A 24,580-nucleotide genomic window follows, 5' to 3' on the forward strand; every position below is an offset into this window, starting at 1 on the left:
TATAAAGGAAAAGAATGCAATATTTCCATTTTCATTTTGCTTTTCGCAACCATTAGTCATTCCAAAGTGCTTTACGGCCAATGAAGTCCGTTGCGAAGTGCAGTTACTGATGTAATGTAGAAAATGCAGCAGCCAATTTGCACACAGCAAGCTCCCACAAAGAGCAATGTGATAACGACCAGATCATCTGTTTTAGTGATGTTGATTGAGGGATGGGAATCGGCTGGGACACGGGCACAAATTCCCCTGATTTTCTTCAAAATAGTGCCCTGGGATCTTTTACAGCCCCTGTACAGGCAGACGGGCCTCGGTTTTGCATTTCACCTGAAAGGCAACAAATCAGCCGGTGCAGCACTTCCTCGACATTGCACTGGAGTGTCAGCCTCCATTTATGTTCTCAAACCCTAGAGCTGGACTTGAACTTTGTGACACAGAGGCAAAGACTGCTACCAACTGAGCCAGGACTTATACAGTTAAAGAAAGACCACGTTCACAGGGTAACAAGGGCTAGGCAATAAATGCTGCCTGTTTAGTGTTCCCCAAATCTCAAGAACAAAGAATTTAAAATAAAAATTGCCTGATTGTCCATTGCCAACTGAGAACGGAAGCGGAGGGTCATTGAATGCCTGTGGTTTAGTGAGGATGCCGGGTGCAGCCCCCCCCCCCGGCTCTCTTTGAACTGATGTCTTGGCCACAGTGCAGGGACCCACTTCAAAGGCCGAACATCTTACTGAGCCTGTTTCTGGTGGTCACGTGGGCTTTTAGCTCCTTTGTTGGTGGTTTCTCTCCAATAAAAGGACTGTCCTTCTGTTTGCATTGGTTGCATTGTCGGCTGAGTGCGTGGAGGCTACTGGACGGCCATGGCTCTGTGTTTAAAAAAAAAATGAAAAGAGAGAGTGCAAATAGATTCTTCATGTGTTGTATTATTAGTCAATAAAATTTTGGGTATTCTGTTCTGAGGTGATTCACAGTTTCTATGTGAAGCCAGTCCGGTAAAATAATGATCTGCTCAAGAGTGTGTTACATAAAATTATATCAGGTCTATAGAACTGAAAGAGGTCATTTGACCTATGCCAGCATTTAAGCTCTACGTAAACTTCCTCCCACTCCTCTTCAGCTCAACCTATCAGCATATCCTTCTATTATTTTCCCCCTCATTTGTTTACCCAGCTTCCCGTTAAATGTACCTGTGCTATTTATCTCAGACACTCCCTGTGGTGGCAAGCTTTATGGGCGGGATTCTCTCAGCCTGGGGCCGGGCCGGAGAATCCCCGTGACAGGGCCACGCTGCCCCGACGCTGGCACGCGATTCTCCGCAGAGGGGAGAATCGGCGCATTGGCGCGGCGCCGGTCGCGGGCCACCATACGCGGCTGGTCCGCCGATTCTTGGCCCGGGATGGGCCGAGCAGCCGCAGTTAAAACGCTGAGTCCCGCCGGCACCGTCCACACCTGCTCGCAGCCGGCGGGAACTCCACGTGCAAGGGTCGAGTGGTAGCCTGTGGGGGAGGATGGGGGGGCTCCGACCCCGGCGGGGGGGGGGCTCCGATGCGGCCTGGCCCGCGATCGGGGCCCACCGATCGGCGGGCCGGCCTCCCTGTCCCCCGACCACTTTTCCTACATGTCGGCCCCTGTACTCCAGTGCCATGTTGGGTCGGGGCCGGCGCGTTGAAGGAGGCCACCTCGCATGCGCGAGTTGGCGCCAGCGCCACGGCGCACAGTTCGCGCGGGATCGGCAGCTGGAGCGGCACAAACCACTCCAGCACTGTGCTGGCCCCCTGTCGGGGCCAGAATTACCCCTGGCAGTGGCCCGTTCACGCCTCCGGAAAACGCGACGGCATTTACAACTCTGCTGCGGGATGGGAGAATCCCGCCCCATATTCTAACCGCCCTCTGGGTAAAGACAATTCCCCTGAACTCCCCATTGGATGCTTAGCAGTCAATCATACAATTATGAGGCCCGCTTTTGGAACAGAAAATGTGAATTACATCATTTTCCTATCATTCTCAATGGGGGTAGTTTTCCATCTGTCCACACCGGCGGGGTCTTCCTTTCCCGCCGATGGTGCACCCCTGTTCCGGGTTTCCCAGCGGCGTGGGGTGGATTCAGTGGGAAATCCCATTGACAGCGGCGAGACTGGAAGATCCTGTCGACAACCGGCGGTGGCCCACCACCTGTCGCTGAGAAACACGCGGCAGGGAGGCCAGAGAATCTCCCCCGTCACCATCACTTAAGTAGGCCTCCACCCCGTACGCCTAGTTCTCATATGAGAGAGATAGAAAGTACAGTAATTATTCAGGGAGAAAAGGAGGATTGTCACTCACTTCCTTTGTCTATTGAAATCACAACCAAGTTAAAAATTGCTCTGTCTTGAGGCATTCTTAGAAGTCAGCTGACGCATTTTATGATGGTAGGTGCTGGTGGGCCTGACTGATGTTTGATGCTGTATTTGATTCAGAGAATGTATCAAAGGAGCTTGACCAATTGGAAGGAATGCTGCCCCACTTCCTGTATCCAGCCTCTCAGGATCTTGGCTGCTGTTACTCAAAGAGCTAATATTACATTTAAGAGGCATGTTGGCCTATAATTATTCAGCTGATCTCAGTCGGTGCTGTTTCAATAGGCCTCAAAGCACAGGGGTTGCCAATTCTCTGGGATTGCGTTGGAGCTTTCAGGAATTGATTATTAATAACCAGGACCCTGCCGCAAGCAAAACTGGGGAGGAAATTAAAGGGCGTGCAAATCCTTTGTTCATGTTTTTCAACACTTTTGTTTGTTAGTTACACAAATATTGGAAATGGGAACAAATTAAAAAAGGAAAAATGCGAATAAATTCTTCATGTGTTGTGTTGGTCAGTAGGAGTTTGGATCGGCTGATCGCGATTTCAGTGTGAAGCCAGTCCATGTCCCATCCTGAGTAAAATAATGGTCTCTTCTCTTTAAGGGTGTGTTGCATAGAGTCACATCTGAGTCGACAGAACAGAAACGGGCCTTTCAACCTAACAGCTCTTTGTCAGTGTTTATGCTCCACATAAACCACCTCCCACCCCTCATCATCTCACCCTATCCTCCTATTCCTTTCTCTTCATTCATCTGGCTTTCCCTTAATGGATAAGTTTGATCGGGCAAGTCTGCCACAGGCAGGAGATCAGGCGACAAGACTATGGAATAGAATCAAAGAGTGGTAACAGCACAGAAGGAGCCCACTTGGGCAGATTGGCCAGCAACTCTCCAGTCCCTCCGGCAACACCGCTGCAGAGGACAGGAAAGCAACGGCATCCACCCGCCAACCAGGAAAACAGAGGTGGGGGGTGGGGGGGGGGGGGGAACAGCCCTTCAGTGGCCAATAATTAGGGATATTGCAGGAAAATGGTGTTGAAGTTGAAAATCAGCAATGATCACATTGGATAGCAGAGAGGACTCAAAGGGACTGAATGGCCTCCTCCTGCTCCTGATATTCTTATGATGGTATTCCCATGCACCTGCTGCTCTTGCCCTTGTCGTAGAGGTTATGTATTTGAAGGTGCTGCTGAAGGAGCCTCGGTGAGCTGCTGTAGTGCATCTTGTCGATGGCAAGCACTGCAGTCGGCGATGGAGGGAGTGAATGTTTGTTAAGGGGATGAGTGGATGTCAGTATAATGGGCTGCTGTGTGCACAATGGTGTTGAGCTCCTCAGATGTTGTGCTGCACCCATCCAGGTTATTAGAGAGTAGTCCATCAACTCCTGATCTATGCCTTGTAGGTAGGCTGGACCAGGCCTGTCTGCAATACACTCAAACACTCCTCCCTCACCCCCCCACCAAATTTGGCAAGCAAATAACACATACCATAGATGATGCACAGCCATTTGGAGCGTGGAGCAGCTGACACATAGCAAAACACAACCCAAAATGAGTCAGTGCCCACAGGAAAAGAGGAGGGTAGAGTATTAAGCACAGAAACAGGCCATTCAGCCCAGCTAGTCCATGCTATACGAGCATCCACCCACCTTACTTCCTCTAACCTCATCAGCATATCTCCCTCTTGTGTTTTTCTAACTTCTGCTTAACTGCGTCAAAGCTATTCGCTTCTTCACTCCCAATGGTATTAAGTTCCACATTCTAACCTCTCCATTTGTAAAAAAAAAAAATCTCTGGAACTCCGCATTGGATTTATTGGTGACAGCTTGCATTTAAGGTCCCTGCTGCCGGCCTCACTTGTAAATGAAAACACCTTCTCTACGTGTACTCAATTAAAACTTCTTGTAATCTTGAAGCCCCTTCGCAGGGCACTCATCAATCTTCCCTTTTCTAGAGAAAACTGCCCCCGCCTGGACAATCTTTTTTGACAGCTACAACCACTCAGAACTGATTTCATTCTAGTACATTTTTATCACACTTCCTTCAGTCCCTTTACATTTATTTATATTCGGACTTTTCTGCATGACCTCCTTCCCCTAACCTGATGTCATCGGCAGGTTTGTGGTGAAACACGCAGGAGAATGAAGCTGGGCCGACAGGGCCTTGCATTCTCACAGGTCCACTTCTAAAAGCAAGAACTTGCATTTCTATAGATGTGACTCTATGCAACACACCCTTAAACACACCTTTCTATTCCTCTTGCATTCCGATGTGCTTTACAGTCAATGAAGTACTTACTTGAAATGTGGGGCGGAATTTAATGGAAAAATGTCTAACTTCATTTGTGGCGGGTTTTTTCAGGGCGTTTCCCGCTGGTTCTGTCGGTGAGTTCCCCACTGATATCAAATGATACTTTGGACGGGATTCTCCGTCCGAGCGAAATTAGGCCGGTGAATAATGGGAGATGCTGAAAATGGGAACTGCGCCAGGCGCCAAAGAGTTTGCGATGCAACCGGCCTGCTCCCGTAGGTGAAATCGGGAACCCACCGTAGCATGGCAAGGAAGCTATTATCACCAATTAAGCCCCAGTTCCATACAATTAACAGGAGCTACCCCATATCAAACGGCCTCCCATAATTCATCGGCCTCCCCAGCAAGTGGTCACGCTGGCGCCGATTAGACGCTAGGGGGCCAAACGCATGGAGCACCACCGATCAAACCCATAGATCGTGTGTACCTGTTCCGGGGGCAAACCCTAGCCCGTCTGCCCCACGACCACCCATAACCCCCACCGACTGCCGAGGCACCTGGCCGTGCGGCTGAGGGCTATCGCTAATAGACAATTGGCAATTGTGGTTAAGTGAGCACTTCACACATCCCAAGTGGATTTCCGTGGGTGGACGGGCTATGTAGCTTGTGGGAGGCATAGCCTAGCATCCCAGTCACACCTTGATGCTTGGACATTGTGCCTGAACACTGTGGGAGGCAACACCACACACGCAGCAGCCAACACCTGAACACCCAGGGGATGGGACACAGCTCCAGGGACATATCCATGGCCGGAGGGTGGGTGAGTGCTACAGGGAGGGGGGCCAAGGGTTCGGAGGTCAGCTGCATTGTGGAAGCAAGTGACAGAGGAGTCATACTGGTTGTGGTCAAGGGTTTTTAATGTGTCACAGGTGTTCAACAATGCGCCACTCTCCCGATGCTGCTGCCCCCCTCTCCCCCACAGCCCCCTCACCCCCCCCTCCCCCACAGCCCCCTCACAGCCCCCTCACCCCCCCCCCTCCCACCCCCTGGCTACCTTCCCCCCACACCCCGGCCTGTCCCCCCCCACTCTCCTGGTGCCCTCAGTGATCCTCAACGTACTTAAATCTCCTTGCACGCCCCCAGGATGACCACCTGAGGTGGAGGCAGCCAGCTGCTTACCACGTCCCGTGGCCTTCGATGCCTCTGGCGGGTGTCCTCTGGGTGTTCTGGGGTCGTAGAGCCCCGACGCACTTGTCGGCAGCACACGCACAGCTGTGCCATCCTGACTTCGAGATGTGGCCTCGGCAGAGGGGTGGAACCCGGGGGAGCTGGTGGCCACCATCCCCACTCCATTTGGCGGGTCTGGGTTGGCACCCAGCGCCCTCCCCTCCCACTCGGTGCCCATAGGGCCCTGGGGTCCATCTCGAGATGGTTCAAGCCCTAGCTGCCCCTGCATCATCTGGCTCTTCCAGCCCTGGCGGGTCCCCATGGTCTGCACCATTGTGTTGATGCCCTCGACAATGCTCCTCTGTGACTGGGCCATGCTCTGCAGTGCCTTGGCCATTCCCATCTGAGAGCAGGACATGTTCCGGAGCACCTCATCAAGGTCAGCCTTGTACTGGGCCATGTCCCCCAGTGAGCCAAACATTCTTCTAAGGCCCTTAACCATCGCCATCACCGACTGTGCCACGCCTTGGACACTTTCACTCATGCAACCTACCTTGTGCACCAGGCTCTCATCTGCGGTCACCACCCTCGCAGTGTTGGCCTCAGTGCCGCGCACTGACGGCAACATCTCCTGCGCCCGTCGCCTCTGGGACTCCTCCAATCGGCTATGGACCTGCTGGAGTGTTGCTGACATCTCCCTCTGAATGTCCCGGCCACACTCTAATGTCTCCATCAGCTCCGGGTAACCCTGTTCCAGAGGATCAGCATCAGGCTGGGGCCCAGCTAGGAAATGGGATCCAGCAGACCCCCGAGTCTGGGAGTCCCTGCATCCACCTGATGTACATCAGCAGCTGTGTGGTGCTCACCAGATTGTGCCCCAGAAGCCTGACCACTAACATTTTCCAGCGAGGTGATGTGTATCTGCGCTGGTGGAAGGCGAGGATGACAGCTGTGGAGCTCTCCTCTGAGGTGGTCTCATGGGAGGCGGGTGGGGGGGGGGGGGGGCACACCCCGGATGGGCTGGCACCGTTGGCTGCAGGTCCTATGGGAGAATGGACATGTGGTCAGTGGGAGGGATGGGTCAGTCTGTGTGGTGTTAACAATTCGGGTTTGACAGGTCATCCGGGTGGGGGCCGGGGGAATCCTCACTTCTGCACCATGTTCCGACCTCCAAGGTGGTCATCGCTCGGTCTTCGGCCACCCCCGGGACCTCCAGCGTCCGTTCCTCATAGGTGGCGAGGACTCTGGTGCCTGGCACTCTGCGCCCGTCTGGGCCCTCTCCCGCTGGACCTCTCCTGCGGGGTCACAGAGGGGGCATCTTTAGCCACGGCGGGGGTGGGGGGGGGGGGGGGCTTGGGGAGTATGGGAAGGAAGGGAGTATTATTGGGGGCGGGAGGGGGTCCGGTGTGAACTCACCCGAGCGGCCCTCTGGAGGTCGTTGACCTGCTTGCGACACTGGGTGACTGCCCTGTGGCTGACCCTCCTGGACCCTCAGGGGAACAGGGCCTCCCTTCTGGTCTCCACCGCGTCCACCAGTCGTCCCAAGTTGGCGTTGATATGTTAGGCAGGTAGGTTCGATGTGGACTGCACTCGATGCAGGGAAGCTAGAAACAGACGTCTAACACTGGAGAAGATCCAACACTGTTTTATTCAACGATAGAACTGATATACATATTCAACTGTGGGTCGACACTATACTGAACTGACTGGAGACCTTGTACTAGCCTGACCAGACTTACTAGCTACCGCATGGTGTTTGCACTGTGCTAGCTCGTGGACTCTGACTGTCTCAGTAGCTGGGTCCCGAGAGAGCGGGAAACCTAGTGCCCTCTGGCTTTATAGTGGTCGTGTCCTGTCTGGTGATTGGCTGCACTGTGTTGTATGCTTACTGGTCATCCTGTGTGTCAATCACTGCCTGTCTGTATCTCATTATATACATGAGTGGATATTATGACAGGTGTCTCCATGGCGACATGACTGCGAGCGGGATGGGGTTGGCTGTGCAGGAGCAGTTTAAATTCTGTTGTCACTTGTTAGCAGGGGGGTGGCGAGCCCGGTCCCGGGCCAATCAGCTGGTGAACCACGATGAATCCCATGGGGCCTCATTAAGAGGACCAAATTAATGTTTTAACGCGGTGACGGCCTTGCCGGGCCGAGCATCAGGAAGCCGGCAGCAGTTTGCTCCGACACTTAGAAACATTTTGGTTAAATTGCATCCTTGGAATTATTTTCAGCCCTGGGGAGGTGAACTCCGAGATCGGGCCTGCCATTTAGAAAGGGTACCCCGATCTCTCCGTGAGCTTGTAGGTCCCTCAAACCACCTGGCCATGGGCAATGTCATCACCCCTCCCCCCGCCAACACACATGGTCATTTACCCCACCCCCCCCCCCCCCCCCCCCCCGCCCCCTCAAGTGAAGAAACCCTGCCAAGGGATCCCTGGGGCCCACCAGGCCCACTTACAGATCCCCCCTCCAGGACCCTCACCCATCACCCTCTCCAACCTTCCAGAGGCCCATCTTACTTGCCCTACACCCCCCCCCCCCCCCCCCCCCCCCCAACCTCACCCTTCAAACGTCCCCTCCACCATCCTTTCATGGGCATGGCCTCCTCTGCCTTGAGCCCTGACAATGTTGCCCTGGGACCTGCCAGCTTGGCAGTGCCTCTCAGGCACCTTGGTAGTGCCAGGGTGGCAGTGCCAAGGTGCCATCTGGGACAAGCTGGGTGCCGTTCCACCTGGTCCATGTTTGTGCTGACCAGTACTGAACAGCGCCCAGCTGCAGCCTCGCTGGGGAGGTTGGCAGATCCCGGGTAAGCTCGCCTCAGTAGGTTTAAACCCTACTTAGGCGCCTGTTGTTGTGTCTCACCCCTTTTAGGCGGGATTCAGATTCCGACGCCACACGGGACTCTGGGTTATCCTATGAGGCGTGAAGGTTGTCGGGAAGCCTGCGGGAGGCCTCTCCCAGAATCTACCAGCCGCATTGCACTCGAGCGAGAAAGCAACGCGGCCGGTAGATTGCTCCTGTGCTCACTGTGGTAATGGTAGAAACACAGCAACAAATTTGCACATAGCAAGCTCTCACAAACAGCAATGTGACAATGACTGGATCATCTGGGTGGGGGTTCTGTTTATTAAGAATTGTACTTGTTCCAACTATTCCACAGAGTTGCTTTGAGAATCAGCTCATCTCACACGCTGACCACCAGGAGGTGCAAGACTTCCATCGGGGCTGATTGATGCATTATATTCCAGCCCCCTTCACCCACACTCCTGGTTGGCAGAGAAATGCCTTCCATTGCTAGGGGTCCTCGTCCCAGCTCAAATATTCCTCTGATATACTTCGCCCAACTGCTCATGGTTAAATCTAGACAATTTTTCCCCCTTTAATTTTCAAACTTAGAGTACCCAATTCATTTTCTCCAATTAAGGGGCAATTTAGTGTAGCCAAACCACCTACCCTGCACATCTTTGTGGATGAGCAGAGGGATCTAGGTGTCCATGTACATAGATCCCTGAAAGTTGCCACCCAGGTTGATAGGGTTGTGAAGAAGGCCTATGGAGTGTTGGCCTTTATTGGTAGAGGGATTGAGTTCCGGAGTCGGGAGGTCATGTTGCAGCTGTACAGAACTCTGGTACGGCCGCATTTGGAGTATTGCGTACAGTTCTGGTCACCGCATTATAGGAAGGACGTGGAGGCTTTGGAGCGGGTGCAGAGGAGATTTACCAGGATGTTGCCTGGTATGGAGGGAAAATCTTATGAGGAAAGGCTGATGGACTTGAGGTTGTTTTCGTTGGAGAGAAGAAGGTTAAGAGGAGACTTAATAGAGGCATACAAAATGATCAGGGGGTTGGATAGGGTGGACAGTGAGAGCCTTCTCCCGCGGATGGATATGGCTGGCACGAGGGGACATAACTTTAAACTGAGGGGTAATAGATATAGGACAGAGGTCAGAGGTAGGTTCTTTACGCAAAGAGTAGTGAGGCCGTGGAATGCCCTACCTGCTACAGTAGTGAACTCGCCAACATTGAGGGCATTTAAAAGTTTATTGGATAAACATATGGATGATAATGGCATAGTGTAGGTTAGATGGCTTTTGTTTCGGTGCAACATCGTGGGCCGAAGGGCCTGTACTGCGCTGTATTGTTCTATGTTCTATCTTTGGGTTGTGGGGGTGAGACCCACGCAAACACGGGGAGAACGTGCAAACTCCACACGGACAGTGACCCAGAGCCAGGATCTAACCCAGGACCTCAGCGCCGTGAGGCAACAGTGCTAACCACTGCGCCATCGTGCTACAAGGTTAAGTCTAGACAATGAGTGCTGACAGCAAATTGCAGAATGGAGAGATGTTCCAGATGTTCCCAATCCCTCTCCATGCACACATGTTTGCTGGGAAATACTGGGAAAATATTGGGAAAAATACTGGGAAAACTTAGCGGGTGTGGCAGCATCTGTGGAGAGGGAAACGGAGTCGATGGGTGCGATTGTCTGGGCGCGTTGCCCCCACCGCCAATCCAGATGTTCCTGGTGAATAGCGGGAGTGCCCCTAAACGGAGATTGTGCCGACCGCCGCGTTCGTCGCCGTTTTTAGTCGTAAAATGCATTTAAATATGGGCAGCCTAGTCGAAGCCGGAGTCTCCTGGATTCTGGGATTGACCCGCACAGCGTGATGCTGGCGGTAATCAGTACAGATGCCCATCAATGGAGACCAGGTGTGATGACCACCCTGGGAGGCCACGGGTGACCGGGACAGAGCAGGGTAATTAATAGCTGAATAAAGGTCAGCTCTGCCTGGACACAAAACCATGAGAACAAGATACAGACTGGCACGTGGGGAAAACTGATTCAAAATGGAGGGCAGAGTTCATGGTCTGAAATTGTTGAACTCAATGTCCAGTGTCCAAAACACTCTGAAGTGGAAGATGAGATAAGTTCCTCCAACTTTCGTTGGGTTTCACGATACTGGATAGTGACTTGGAAGGAGATACTGACTACATTTGGCTCCTCACTCTAACAAACTGAGTTAAAACAATGGCAGCATCGTTCATGATATTTCCACTTGAAATCGGCTGTCAGATGCTCAGTGGGGTGTGCCGAAACGCATTGCGACAGTGGGTCCACCCGTCATTATTTCGATGAGAGAAAAAAAATTGCAAAACTGAGATTTCTCGGCTTTTGTTCGGCAAGAGTATTAACGGTTATGGAACCCGGGTGGTTAGATGGAGTTAAGATAAAAGTTGGCCACAACCCCAACTGAATGGTAGAATATCTTTGAGGGGTTGAATGCTCCCGTGCTCCTACATCAATGCTGAATACAATCATCAACAGCTGTTATAAGATATTCCTTTTCTCTCTGTTAAAGGTTGAGTAGGAAAAACACGTCGAGCTTGGTGCATTTCCAACTGGGCTCTCTTGCTCAGATTCAGCAATATCCAGTGACCAGAAGCAGCAGTGTGGTCACCAGTATGTCAAACGCTGGACTGATCTCGGCAGGTACGTTTAGCCTAATGATCTGTGAAACATGTTTTGCACTGCTGTGTTAGGGACCATCCTTAAATCTTGACAAGATAACACGGTCCTATTCTACATCTTTCCACACTCAATGGTTGTGATAATCAATCAAAAAGCAAACTGTGCATTTAAATTGAAATCAACAACTTGCAAATCAACAATTTGAATTGCGTTCCTATATCTTTAAAATCATTTATGGGGGACTCAAATATTACACAGTACTTCGCCAGAGCTACTAGCACATAAAATGTAACACCTAGCCAGATCTTAGGACAACTGGCCAAAGATTCAGGCAAAGAAGTAGGTTCTAAGGAGTATCATACAGGAGGCAGAAATATTTAGGCAGAGGATTCCAGAGCCTTGGGCATTGACAGCTAACGGCAGGGCCATCAATAATGGAACAATAGAATGGTGTACAAGTGGCTGGAGCTGGAGGAGTGTAGAGATCGCAAAAGTTTTTGGGGTCGGAGGGGATTACAGAGATAGGGAGAGGCGATGAATTTGAAATAATTTTAAAATTGAGGCATTGCCAGGCTGGAAGGCAATGGAAGCCAGTGCACACAAGGGTATAGGATGAACAGGACTTGCTTCACATTAGAATGTGGACACTAGAGTTTTGGATGAGCCCAGGTTTAAGCAGGGTAGAACAAAGAACAATACAGCACAGGAACAGGGCCTTCGGCCCTCCAAGCCTCTACCGGTCATGATACCAACCTTTGCCAAAACCCTCAGCACTTCCTTGTGCCGTATCCCTCTATACCCATCCTATCCATGTCTTTGTCGAGATGCCTTTTGAACACTGTTAATGTATCTGCTTCCACAACCTCTCCTGGCAACGCGTTCCGGACACTCACCACCCTCTGCGTAAAAAACCTGCCCCGCACGTCTCCTCTAAACTTTGCCCCATGGACCTTAAACCTAAGCCCCCTGGTGACTGACCCCTCAGGCAGAGGCCAGCCAAAAGAACATTGCATTTGTTGTATCTGGAGGTGACAAGAAGGTGTAGCCGAGGCTGCACCCACATGTGGAAAATGTGCATGAAAATCCAGCTCACAAAACTGAAGCATTGCAGCTTGGTTTTCAAATATCGCAATTCTCAGGTGGCCATCTCATCTGTTCAAAGACTGGTTACTTATTTGTAAAAATAATATCTATTTACACAAATTTGACAGACTTCCTCACACTTCAGAAAACACCCTCCAACGTGTCACGGGGACACAAACGAGAAAGTCCGTCAATATGTTTTGTTTTCAGGAACCAGTACTGAAAACAGTACTGTTCATTGAACAAACTTTCCCCATCCCACTGCAATTAAACTCTGACTGACCACAACCTGTGTTTATTTACATAGCAATTAAACTTTGGGGGAGAAAGGGAAAGCCTACCTTAGTGGGAGATAATAAATTTGAATTGCGTTCCTATATCTTTAAAATCAAGTATCATCCAACTTACGAAGACCAAAATCACAGAACATCCACTTGTTTTGTATGTAAACATGTTCCTGTTACACCGCACTACCCCATCACATCTTTGCACTTTTTCTAAAAAGATCTGCTATTTAGAGATGGTCCTTTACAAAGCTTTGTTCCATCTAAAGCAGCCCAAATTCTCCTTCAAGAGATCTGTTTATTTAAAGGGTTTGACTCGGAATTAGAAAGGTAAAGATGTCTAATTGATGGTTTATCACAGCGTTTCAAATTCATTAAGGAAGATGCTTATTTGTTGTTGTTTGTTTGGACAGTTTGTTTTTTCTCTGGAAATGTTCCTTTTTGAAAGGATGGTGGGGCTTCCCCACCCACTTTGGAAAGAGAGTGACCTATTTTTTAAAAACGCTAACGCAGACAGTCTCGACGAGCATTCTGCAGCCCCCATCTTCCCTAAATCAACAGCGGCCGATGGGAGTCACTTGGATCTCCAGTGGTTTGCGTCCAGGTTGCTGGGAGCTCGGATTGACTGCACCAAAGCCTGATCTGTCTTGGTTATTGATGTTTGGTGAACTTAGTTTCCTTGAGTCAACAGAGTTCCAGTTTCTTTGGGTGCGATTCGCCTCCAAAAATGACTATTTAGCACGAGTTTGGCAAGGTGTTTCGTGCTGGCCTTTTGGGTGAGATCCATACCGGTATTCACCCAGTTGTCATTTTTTGGGGCCTTGGGGAGATTCTTCCCGATCTAGCCCACACTTCGAAATTTTCAGCAGTGGGAGTTGAACTCACCGGCAATGCCGCCTTGACAGAGATTGGTCACCATTTTAAAAGTGTGCCCCAATTTTTAAGTGAGCTTGAGGGTCGCCCGCACTCCCCACCCATAGACAATGCCACGCCCCGCAGGTATGGGCAAAGTGAGCACACCCCTCTATGGGGTCACTTAACCACTTTTGGCCAAAACAAAAGTCCTGTCAGGGCACTACTTGTAAGGAGATGGTTAAAAGAAGAATTAACCCGTTACAATTTAGTATCAATCTTGTTATTTTATACAATATGTAAAGGGTTTGCTTGTAACATTTCTTGCTTGAAGGGTCTGGAAATAGCCAGGGGTTCTTTTCAGCCTCCTTTTCTCTGTGAAATTTGTTCTTCCCCATCCACTTGGACCCACCGCTGGAACACAACGTCAACGGGACAAAGGATTCATTTGTATCTGCAGACATTGACCATTCTTCATTTATCAGTTTAGACACTGAGATTCGGATTTTCCCTCCAGGAGTGGGAAACAGAAGTCAGAACTGTTTCTGAACTTCCCCCCCGACAGGAAACAGTCATTCATTGATCCAGCAGAGGGCAGTAGAGCAGAGCTGCTGATTGGCTGTTGTGTGGGAAATTTGCATACGCGCATTGTGGTCATCCTGACTTGAAGGTGTACCTGAGCAAGAGACCCTAGCTGTTCAAGTGAAGACAAGCATCCAGCAGATGGCAGTAGAGCAGAGCTGCTGATTGGCTGTTGCGGGGGAAATTTGCATACGTGCATTGTGGTCATCCTGACTTGAAGGTGTACCTGAGCAAGAGACCCTAGCTGTTCAAGTGAAGACAAGCATCCAGCAGATGGCAGTAGAGCAGAGCTGCTGATTGGCTGTTGCGGGGGAAATTTGCATATGTGCATTGTGGGCATCCTAACTTGAAGGTGGTTTGTGGAGGAGCTGTTGTCAAGTGACACTTAAACCCGAAACACTTCTTCAGTGTTTCCCTCCCTACCCCCTCCTCTAACCAAAAAAAAACAACCGCTGGAAAGATCAAGCGGAAGGCTCGAGGGCAGGTAGAAGTAGAAAGAAGTTGAAGCCTGACGTCACCGCCTGCAGGTAAGGGATTGGCTGGTGACTGGTAAGTAGTTTTTCTTTTCATTTCCCTCCGGTGTTATTGTGCAGGGCGCAGAGGTTGCTGAGTGAGTGCTTGCTGAGAAGGGGAGTGAATAACAGGTAAGCTCTTTCTTTATTTTTATTTTTTTATCTAGAGGGGATGGCAGGGAAGGTAGTGCAATGCTCCTCCTGCAGAATGTTTGAGGTGAGGGACGCCGTCAGTGTCCCTGCTGATTTCATCTTTGGGAAGTGCACCCATCTCCAGCTCCTCAGAAACAGCATTAGGGAACTGGAGCTGGAGCTAGATGAACTTCGGATCATTCGGGAGGCAGAGGTGGTCATAGATAGAAGCTTCAGGGATGTAGTTACTCCGAAGAATAAAGATAGATGGGTGACGGTGAGAGGGGCTGGGAGGAAGCAGTCAGTACAGGGATCCCCTGTGGTCGTTCCTCTTAGTAACAAGTATACCGCTTTGGATAATTTGGGGGGGGCGGACTTACCAGGGGTAAGCCATGGGGTACAGGTCTCTGGCACAGAGTCTGTCCCTGTTGCTCAGAAGGGAAGGGGGAGAGGAGTAGAGCATTAGTCATTGGAGACTCCATAGTTAGGGGGATAGATAGGAGATTCTGTGGGAACGAGAGAGACTCGCGGTTGGTGTGTTGCCTCCCAGATGCCAGGGTGCGTGATGTCTCGGATCATGTTTTCGGGATCCTTAAGGGGGAGGGGGAGCAACCCCAAGTCGTGGTCCACATAGGTACCAACGGCATAGGTAGGAAAAGGGATAGGGATGTAAGGCAGGAATTCAGGGAGCTAGGGTGGAAACTTAGATCGAGGACAAACAGAGCTATTATCTCTGGGTTGTTACCCGTGCCACGTGCTAGCGAGACGAGGAATAGGGAGAGAGAGGAGTTGAACACGTGGCTACAGGGATGGTGCAGGAGCGAGGGTTTCAGATTACTGGATAATTGGGGCTCATTCTGGGGTCGGTGGGACCTCTACAAACGGGATGGTCTACACCTGGACCAGAGGGGTACCAATATCCTTGGGGGGGAAATTTGCTAATGCTCTTCGGGAGGGTTTAAACTAGTTCAGCAGGGGCTTGGGAACCTGAATTGTAGCTGAATAGTATACAGGAGGTTGAGAGCAGTGAGGTCATGAGTAAGGTTTCAAAGTTGCAGGAGTGTACCGGCAGGCAGGAAGGTGGTTTAAAGTGTGTCTTCTTCAATGCCAGGAGCATCCGGAATAAGGTGGGTGAACTTGCGGCATGGGTTGGTACCTGGGACTTTGATGTTGTGGCCATTTCGGAGCCATGGATAGAGCAGGGACAGGAATGGTTGTTGCAGGTGCCAGGGTTTAGATATTTTAGTAAGCGCAGGGAAGTTGGTAAAAGAGGGGGAGGGGTGGCATTGTTAGTCAAGGACAGTATTACAGTGGCAGAAAGGACATTTGATAAGGACTCGTGAACTGAGGTAGTATGGGCTGAGGTTAGAAACAGGAAAGGAGAGGTCACCCTGTTAGGGGTTTTCTATAGGCCTCCGAAAAGTTCCAGAGATGTGGAGGAAAGGATTGCAAAGATGATTCTGGATAGGAGCGAAAGCAACAGGGTAGTTGTTATGGGGGACTTTAACTTTCCAAATATTGACTGGAAACGCTATAGTTCGAGTACTTTAGATGGGTCCGCTTTTGTCCATTGTGTGCAGGAGGGTTTCCTGACACAGTATGTAGATAGGCCACCGAGAAGCGAGGCCATATTGGATTTGGTACTGGGTAATGAACCAGGACAGGTGTTAGATTTGGAGGTAGGTGAGCACTTTGGTGATAGTGACCACAATTCGATTACGTTTACTTTAGTGATGGAAAGGGATAGGTATATACCGCAGGGCAAGAGTTATATCTGGGGAAGTGCAATTATGATGCGATGAGGCAAGACTTAGGATGCATCGGATGGAGAGGAAAACTGCAGGGGATGGTCACAATGGAAATGTGGAGCTTGTTCAAGGAACAGCTACTGCGTGTCCTTGATAAGTATGTACCCGTCAGGCAGGGAGGAAGTGGTCGAGCGAGAGAACCATGGTTTACTAAAGCAGACAAAACACTTGTCAAGACAAAGGAGGCTTATGTAAAGATGAGACATGAAGGTTCAGTTAGGGCGCTCGAGAGTTACAAGTTAGCTAGGAAGGACCTAAAGAGAGAGCTAAGAAGAGCCAGGAGGGGACATGAGAAGTCTTTGGCAGGTAGGATCAAGGATAACCCTAAAGCTTTCTATAGATATGTCAGGAATAAAAGAATGACTAGGGTAAGAGTAGGGCCAGTCAAGGACAGTAGTGGGAAGTTGTGCGTGGAGTCCGAGGAGATAGGAGAGGTGCTAAATGAATATTTTTCGTCAGTATTCACACAGGAAAAAGACAATGTTGTCGAGGAGAATACTGAGATTCAGGCTACTAGACTAGAAGGGCTTGAGGTTCATAAGGAGAAGGTGATCGCAATTCTGGAAAGGGTGAAAATAGATAAGTCCCGTGGGCTGGATGGGATTTATCCTAGGATTCTCTGGGAAGCTAGCGAGGAGATAGTTGAGCCTTTGGCTTTGATATTTAAGTCATCTTTGTCTACAGGAATAGTGCCAGAAGACTGGAGGTTAGCAAATGTTGTCCCCTTGTTCATGAAGGGGAGTAGAGACAACCCCGGTAACTATAGACCAGTGAGCCTTACTTCTGTTGTGGGCAAAATCTTGGAAAGGTTTATAAGAGATAGGATGTATAATCACCTGGGAAGGAATAATTTGATTATAGATAGTCAACACGGTTTTGTGAAGGGTAGGTCGTGCCTCACAAACCTTATTGAGTTCTTTGAGAAGGTGACCAAACAGGTGGATGAGGGTAAAGCAGTTGTTGTGGTGTATATGGATTTCAGTAAAGCGTTTGATAAGGTTCCCCACGGTAGGCTACTGCAGACAATATGGAGGCATGGGATTCAGGGTGATTTAGCAGTTTGGATCAGAAATTGGCTAGCTGGAAGAAGACAAAGGGTGGTGGTTGATGGGAAATGTTCAGACTGAAGTCCAGTTACTAGTGGTGTATCACAAGGATCTGTTTTGGGGCCACTGCTGTTTGTCATTTTTATAAATGACCTGGTGGAGGGCGTAGAAGGATGGGTGAGTAAATTTGCAGATGACACTAAAGTCGGTGGAGTTGTGGACAGTGCGGAAGGATGTTACAAGTTACAGAGGGACATAGATAAGCTACAGCCCTGGGCTGAGAGGTGGCAAATGGAGTTTAATGCAGGAAAGTGTGAGGTGATTCATTTTGGAAGGAATAACAGGAAGACAGAGTACTGGGCTAATGGTAAGATTCTTGGCATTGTGGATGAGCAGAGAGACCTCGGTGTCCATGTACATAGATCCCTGAAAGTTGCCACTCAAGTTGAGAGGGTTGTTAAAAAGGCGTACGGTGTGTTAGCTTTTATTGGTAGAGGGATTGAGTTTCGGAGCCATGAGGTCATGTTGCAGCTGTACAAAACTCTGGTGCGGCCGCATTTGGAATATTGCGTGCAATTCTCGTCGCCGTATTATAGGAAGGATGTGGAAGCATTGGAAAGGGTGCAGAGGAGATTTACCAGAATGTTGCCTGGTATGGAGGGAAGATCTTATGAGGGAAGGCTGAGGGACTTGAGGCTGTTTTCATTAGTGAGAAGAAGGCTGGGAGGTGACTTAATTGAGGCATACAAGATGATCAGAGGATTGGATAGGGTGGACAGTGAGAGCCTTTTTCCTCAGATGGTGATGTCTAGCACAAGGGGACATAGCTTTAAATTGAGGAGAGATCGATATAGGACAGATGTCAGAGGTAGGTTCTTTACTCAGAGAGTAGTAAGGGCATGGAATGCCCTGCCTGCAACAGTAGTGGACTCGCCAACACTAAGGGCATTCAATGGATAGACATATGGACGATAAGGGAATAGTGTAGGTGGGCTTTAGAGTGGTTTCACAGGTCGGCGCAACACCGAGGGCCGAAGGGCCTGTACTGCACTGTAATGTTCTATGTTCATTGGGATTTTCACAGGGGTGACCCCTTAATTAGCATGGCAATAGGCTCACTGCCCAACTAAGGATGGACTCCAGAAGCTGAGGGTGCCAATCAGATTGTTTCCAGCTTCAGAGGAACACTAGGTGTGATGGTAGATAAGGAACAGAGTGGCAACTTTTAAAAATTTTAATTAAAAGATGGGATTAGACCCAGGACAGCACTGTGGCAGTGTTGGGGGGTGAGGAACAGAATCACTCGACATGACTATGGCTACTCTCACGTCCGGGCAGGCAGGGAGGGAGGGCCTCAAGGGCTGCTTGAAGTGCCCTGATCTGCTACTGGGCCCCTGCCGGTGCAGAACACCAGGGACAAATTGGAAAATTACAGTCGCCACCTTTAATTGGACTTAACTAAGCTCTTCTGAGCTTAATCGGCAACCTGCCGCACTAGAACTGATCCGATTCTATCTCTGCAAAACCAGCCGCTGCCAAGAACTTGGCATGACAGCCGACGCTGGTATTTTTAGATGCTATCTGCCTCTAATCCTGACCCCAGACGGGGCCTGAAAATTCAGCCCTGAGGGCCAATCCTGTTCTCATTCAGCGCCACCTCCATGCGCACCTCTGGCCCAAGTGGCTGGATAATAATCATGAAAGGAAGGCTTACATTTAATTAGCCCCTTTCACGACCCTTCAAGACCTCCCTAAAAGCAGTCAAGTACTTTTCAAAGCAGTTATAGCGTGATAACATGCAGCAAATTTGCGCACTGCAAACCCCGACAAACCCCCAATGAAATACATAACCGGATAAATTGGGCGGAATTCTCCGACCTCCCGCCGGCTCGGAGAATCGGCGCGGCGCCACGCGAATCGCGCCACGCCGTCCCGACGCTGGGACACAATTCTCCGCAGTGCGGAGAATCGGCGCCATTGGCGCTGGCGGGGTATGCACCGACTCTCCGGCACGGGCCGGTGCACCAATTCTCCGGGCCGGATGTGCTGAGCGGCCTTCATCAAAAAGCCGAATCACGCCGGCGCCGTTCTAACATCCTGTGAGCTGGCGGGACCTCGGCGTTGAAGGGTCTGGGGACGGCCTGTGGGGGGGGGGGGGGGGGTCCAACCCCGGGAGGGGCCTCCATAGTGGGCTGGCCCGCGAATGGGGCCCACCGATCGGCGGGTCGGCCTCTCTGCCCCTCGGCCTCCTTTCCTCCGCACCGGCTCCTGTAGCCCTGCGGCATTTGGCGTTGGGGCCGGCGCGGGGAAGAAGGCCACTGCGCATGCGCGGACTCCGCGGCACCGGGTTCAGGCCGGAATCGGCAACTGGAACGGCGTGGGCCACTCCCAGCGCCGTGCTAGCCCCCTGTGGGCCGCAGAATGGGGTCCCGGAATGGGTGCCGGCTCCGGAGTAAAACACACCCGTTTGTACTCTGGCGTCGGCACCTAGCCGCACGATGGGAGAATCCTGCCCCTGGTGTCTGAACTGTTGGTTGCTGGATAAACATTGGCACAGGAGACTAGGTGAACTCTCTTGCCCTTCTTTGAAATAACACCATGGTATCTTTTTGCAGCTACCTGAGAGGATGGACAGTGTCTTGCTTTAACATCGCGTCTGAATGACGGCATTTCTGATAGTTTGCCACTTCCTCAGTACTGCACGGCGGGGGTCCTCAAGTAGGACTTGAGAAAACAGGATCCCTGGCCAATTTGTGCGCACCTAAAGTCACTTCAGCTAAGATTAGGCCCCTCAGATATTTCCCCTGGATTTCTTATGTCTCAACCACGCCCTACATAAAGATGCTGAGACATCTGGGAGATTACATTTTAGTAATATGCAAACCTTTTAAATTGGAGATCATTGAAGAAGGGAGAACAGACTGATAGCAAACATTACCAGAAAAGAGAGTTACACAAGATACTTTGAGGCTTCCTGACGTAAGTTGTGCTTTAGCCAAGCTTATGATGAGGTAATGGTGATATCCATTAATAAACATCCCTTACGCAGGCGAGGCAGGAAGTGATTCAGGGCCTAGAAATGATTGAATTCTCCTTAAAGAGGAAAAGGAAGAGGAAGATGCTGGTGGCAGGCAACTATTTTATAAAAGGAATGTGTTTGTATTGGAGTGACTCACTGGATAATGTCAGCCTCCACCTACACAGCAATGGGTCATTGCAGCGCCTTGCAGATCTGTCCCAGATTCGTGTTTTCATTTTTAAAATATTCTTGTTTTCTTTCCAGTTCTTTTCCATGACCCTGCCCCTTCCCCACCCCCACCTATCTAAAGGCATGGACTATCCATGGGATACAGTTCTTGAAGTTATTGATTGTTCCTGGGATGCAGTTTGTGAAGCACTGACTGTCACTGGGGTACAGTTTGTGAAGCACTGACTGTCACTGGGGTACAGTTTGTGAAGCACTGACTGTCACTGGGGTACAGTTTGTGAAGCACTGACTGTCACTGGGGTACAGTTTGTGAAGCACTGACTGTCACTGGGGTACAGTTTGTGAAGCACTGACTGTCACTGGGGTACAGTTTGTGAAGCACTGACTGTCACTGGGGTACAGTTTGTGAAGCACTGACTGTCACTGGGGTACAGTTTGTGAAGCACTGACTGTCACTGGGGTACAGTTTGTGAAGCACTGACTGTCACTGGGGTACAGTTTGTGAAGCACTGACTGTCACTGGGGTACAGTTTGTGAAGCACTGACTGTCACTGGGGTACAGTTTGTGAAGCACTGACTGTCACTGGGGTACAGTTTGTGAAGCACTGACTGTCACTGGGATACAGTTTGTGAAGCACTGACTGTCACTGGGGTACAGTTTGTGAAGCACTGACTGTCACTGGGGTACAGTTTTATGGGTTCTGAGCCCTTGTAATCTCACAAGAAGCTATTCCCTGTGCGGGAAGCTGTTCAGTGATTGTCAAGCGGAGTCACTCGACAACAATTCGAGGCAGAAACTGAATTACATGGCTCCCAACATAAATGCACTGACGCAATTCAGCCAACTGCAGCTCCAGCAGACATCCGCGAACGCCGCACAAACTGGGGGCACAGAAATTAAATTTGGGTCCTTCTGGTGGGTGAGGTTTAGAACATCAGGGACACTGACTGTACCAGTGAATGATTGGGGGAGCCATTGTTCTTAGCGTTACGTTGGGAATAACAGGAGTGTATGAGGTAATAATCATATCGCAGGACTGACATGTCATAATAAACCAGTCCGATCAGGATAAGGCAGTATGTAAGTATAAGCTGAATCCAAGATGACACAGCACTCTGGTAATTACAATTGTGTGCTTTAATTCTTAGTGTGAACTCTCACTCCGCCAACTCTGACCTCTTGGTCATCACCATTCCTTTCAGTCCACCATTAGCAGCCTTGCCTTCAGCTGCCATGGACAGAGCTATGGAATTCCTCCCACACGCAGCAAAACCTGGACAACATCCATATTTGGGCTGATACGTGGTAAGTAACATTCATGCACCACAACTACCAGCTCCAACAAGAGAGACTCACGATTTGGCAGCTCCCGCTACCACGGACTTTTGGGCTCGTTAGAAGAGCCCCAATGGAACTTTTTTTGATACCAACCCGTGGGGAAGGTAAGAGGGAGGTCCCCCTCCAACGTTTATGAAACGGACTCGAAGTGTAACGGCCATAAAAGTGGCATTGGAGCAACGGGAAAAACCGGGGAAAAAAGACAAAATGGCGGCAGCCAGAGACAAAGTGGATCTGCAGGAGTTTATCAAGCGCTGCTTCGAGGAGCAGCGCAAGGAGATGTGTAAGGAAATGCTGGCGCCTATGCTTTCGGCAATCGAAGGACTAGGGATCACCCAGAAGGCCCACGAGGTTCAGATCCAGGAGGTACAAAAAAGAGTTGGTCAGAACGAGAATGAGATCTCGGGCCTGGTGGTGAGAGTGGAGCAGAACGAGGCGCTACACAGGAGGTGGGCGGGAAGACTCGAAGACCTGGAGAACAGGTCGAGGAGAAAGAATCTGCGGATCCTGGGTCTCCCTGAAGGAGTGGAGGGGGCCGATGCCGGGGCATACGCGACCACGATGCTCGGGGCGATGATGGGCAAGGAGGCCCCTTCGAGGCCGCTGGAGTTGGACGGGGCACACCGGGTGCTGGCGAGGAGGCCCCGGGCAAATGAGCCGCCAAGGGCGATGGTGGTGAGGTTCCACCGGTTCACGGACAGAGAGCGGAGCAGTAAGTGGGACAATGCAGAGATCCGAATATACCCGGACTGGAGCACGGAGGTGGCAAAGCGGAGAGCGGGTTTCAACCGGGCCAAAGCGGTGTTGCACCGGAAAGAAGTGAAATTCGGAAAGCTGCAGCCAGCGCGACTGTGGGTCACATACAAGGGCCAACACTACTACTTTGAAATGCGTGAAGAGGCGTGGTCATTTATACAAACCGAAAAGTTGGACTCTAACTGAGGGTTTGTGAGGGTGGGGGGGATATTTGAGGTTTGATGTGTGATGGTTGTTGTATATAGGGAGTCAATCACAATCACGCGCATGAAATGTTACAAAGGCTGGGGGAGAGAGACAAGGCCGCGACAGGAGCTGCGCCGGGGGGGCGGAGCGGGCTTTGGAAAGCGCGTTTTTTTTTGTTTTTCCCGCGTGCGGGAAGAAAGGTGGGAGGGGGAACTCCCACATGGGGAGGTCAATGGGATAGCAGGGGTAGCCGGGGTCAGCAGGTGTCAGCTGACTTACAGGAGTGACATGGGGGAGCAAAAAAGCTAGACAGGGGTCTAGCCGGGGGGCGGGGGGGGGGGGGGGGGGAGGGGGGGGGGAGAAAGGGTTGCTGCTGCACTGGCCGAAAGGGAATGGGATATAGAAGAGGTGGTCAGGACGGGGATCCCCCGTCTGGGGAACTGGAGGGTGAGGGAGACGTGGACATGGGACTGGCCCAGAAAAGGAGATGGCTAGTCGGCGGGAGGTGGGGGGGGTGGTGGGGGGGGCGAGAGCCCCTCCAATCCGGCTGATAACATGGAACGTGAGGGGCCTGAATGGGCCAGTGAAGAGGGCTCGAGTGTTCGCGCACTTAAAGGGACTGAAGGCAGACGTGGTCATGCTCCAAGGGACACACCTGAAGGTGGCGGACCAGGTCAGGTTAAGAAAGGGATGGGTAGGACAGGTATTCCACTCGGGACTGGACGCGAAGAATAGAGGGGTGGCAATATTGGTGGGAAAGCGGGTGTCATTTGAGGCCAAGACTATTGTAGTGGACAATGGAGGGCGATATGTAATGGTGAGCGGTAGGCTGCAAGGGACGTGGGTGGTGTTGGTAAACGTATACGCCCCGAACTGGGATGATGCAGGATTCATGAAGCGCATGTTGGGGCGCATTCCGGACCTGGAGATAGGAGGCCTGATAATGGGAGGGGACTTCAATACAGCGTTGGACCGCTCCAAATCAAGGACTGGAAAGAGGCCGGCGGCGGCCAAGGTGCTCAGGGGGTTTATGGATCAGATGGGGGGAGTGGACCCATGGCGGTTTGCAAGGCCACAGGCCAGGGAATTTTCTTTCTTCTCCCATGTACACAAAGCCTACTCCCGGATAGATTTCATTGTTCTGGGCAGGGCGCTCATCCCGAGGGTGGAGGGGACGGAGTATTCGGCCATAGCCGTTTCGGACCATGCCCCGCACTGGGTGGAACTGGCGCTGGGAGAGGAGAGGGACCAACGCCTGTTGTGGCGGCTGGATGTGGGACTGCTGGCGGACGAGGTGGTGTGTGGGAAGGTGAGTGGGTGTATCGAAAGGTATTTGGAGGCCAACGACAATGGGGAGGTGGGGGCCTGTGCCGTGGGGCACTCTTTCCCTTCACGCCAGCCGCTGTAACGGTCCGCCATGGCCGGCGCGGAGAAGAACCCCCCTGCGCAAGCGCTGGGATGACACCAGTACAGGCTGGCGCTCTCGCGCCGGCCGGCGGAGGCCCTTCCGTGCCAGTTGGCGCGGCGCCAAACCCGCCGCCGCCGGCCTAGCCACTGAAGGTGTGG

The 24,580-nt window shown here is 51.1% G+C and overlaps 1 long non-coding RNA gene across 1 annotated transcript in view; it reads left to right on the top strand.

Moving 5' to 3' along the window:
* Positions 1-24,580, top strand: part of LOC140398122 (uncharacterized) — a 339,545-nt gene that overhangs the window by 269,736 nt on the left and 45,229 nt on the right. The window contains exon 8 of the long non-coding RNA XR_011937414.1: positions 11,117-11,247. This is a non-coding gene — a long non-coding RNA (uncharacterized lncRNA). The remainder of the gene's footprint in view (positions 1-11,116; positions 11,248-24,580) is intronic.

This window comes from Scyliorhinus torazame, chromosome 21 (assembly GCF_047496885.1).
Source record: "Scyliorhinus torazame isolate Kashiwa2021f chromosome 21, sScyTor2.1, whole genome shotgun sequence".
Lineage (NCBI taxonomy): Eukaryota > Metazoa > Chordata > Chondrichthyes > Carcharhiniformes > Scyliorhinidae > Scyliorhinus > Scyliorhinus torazame.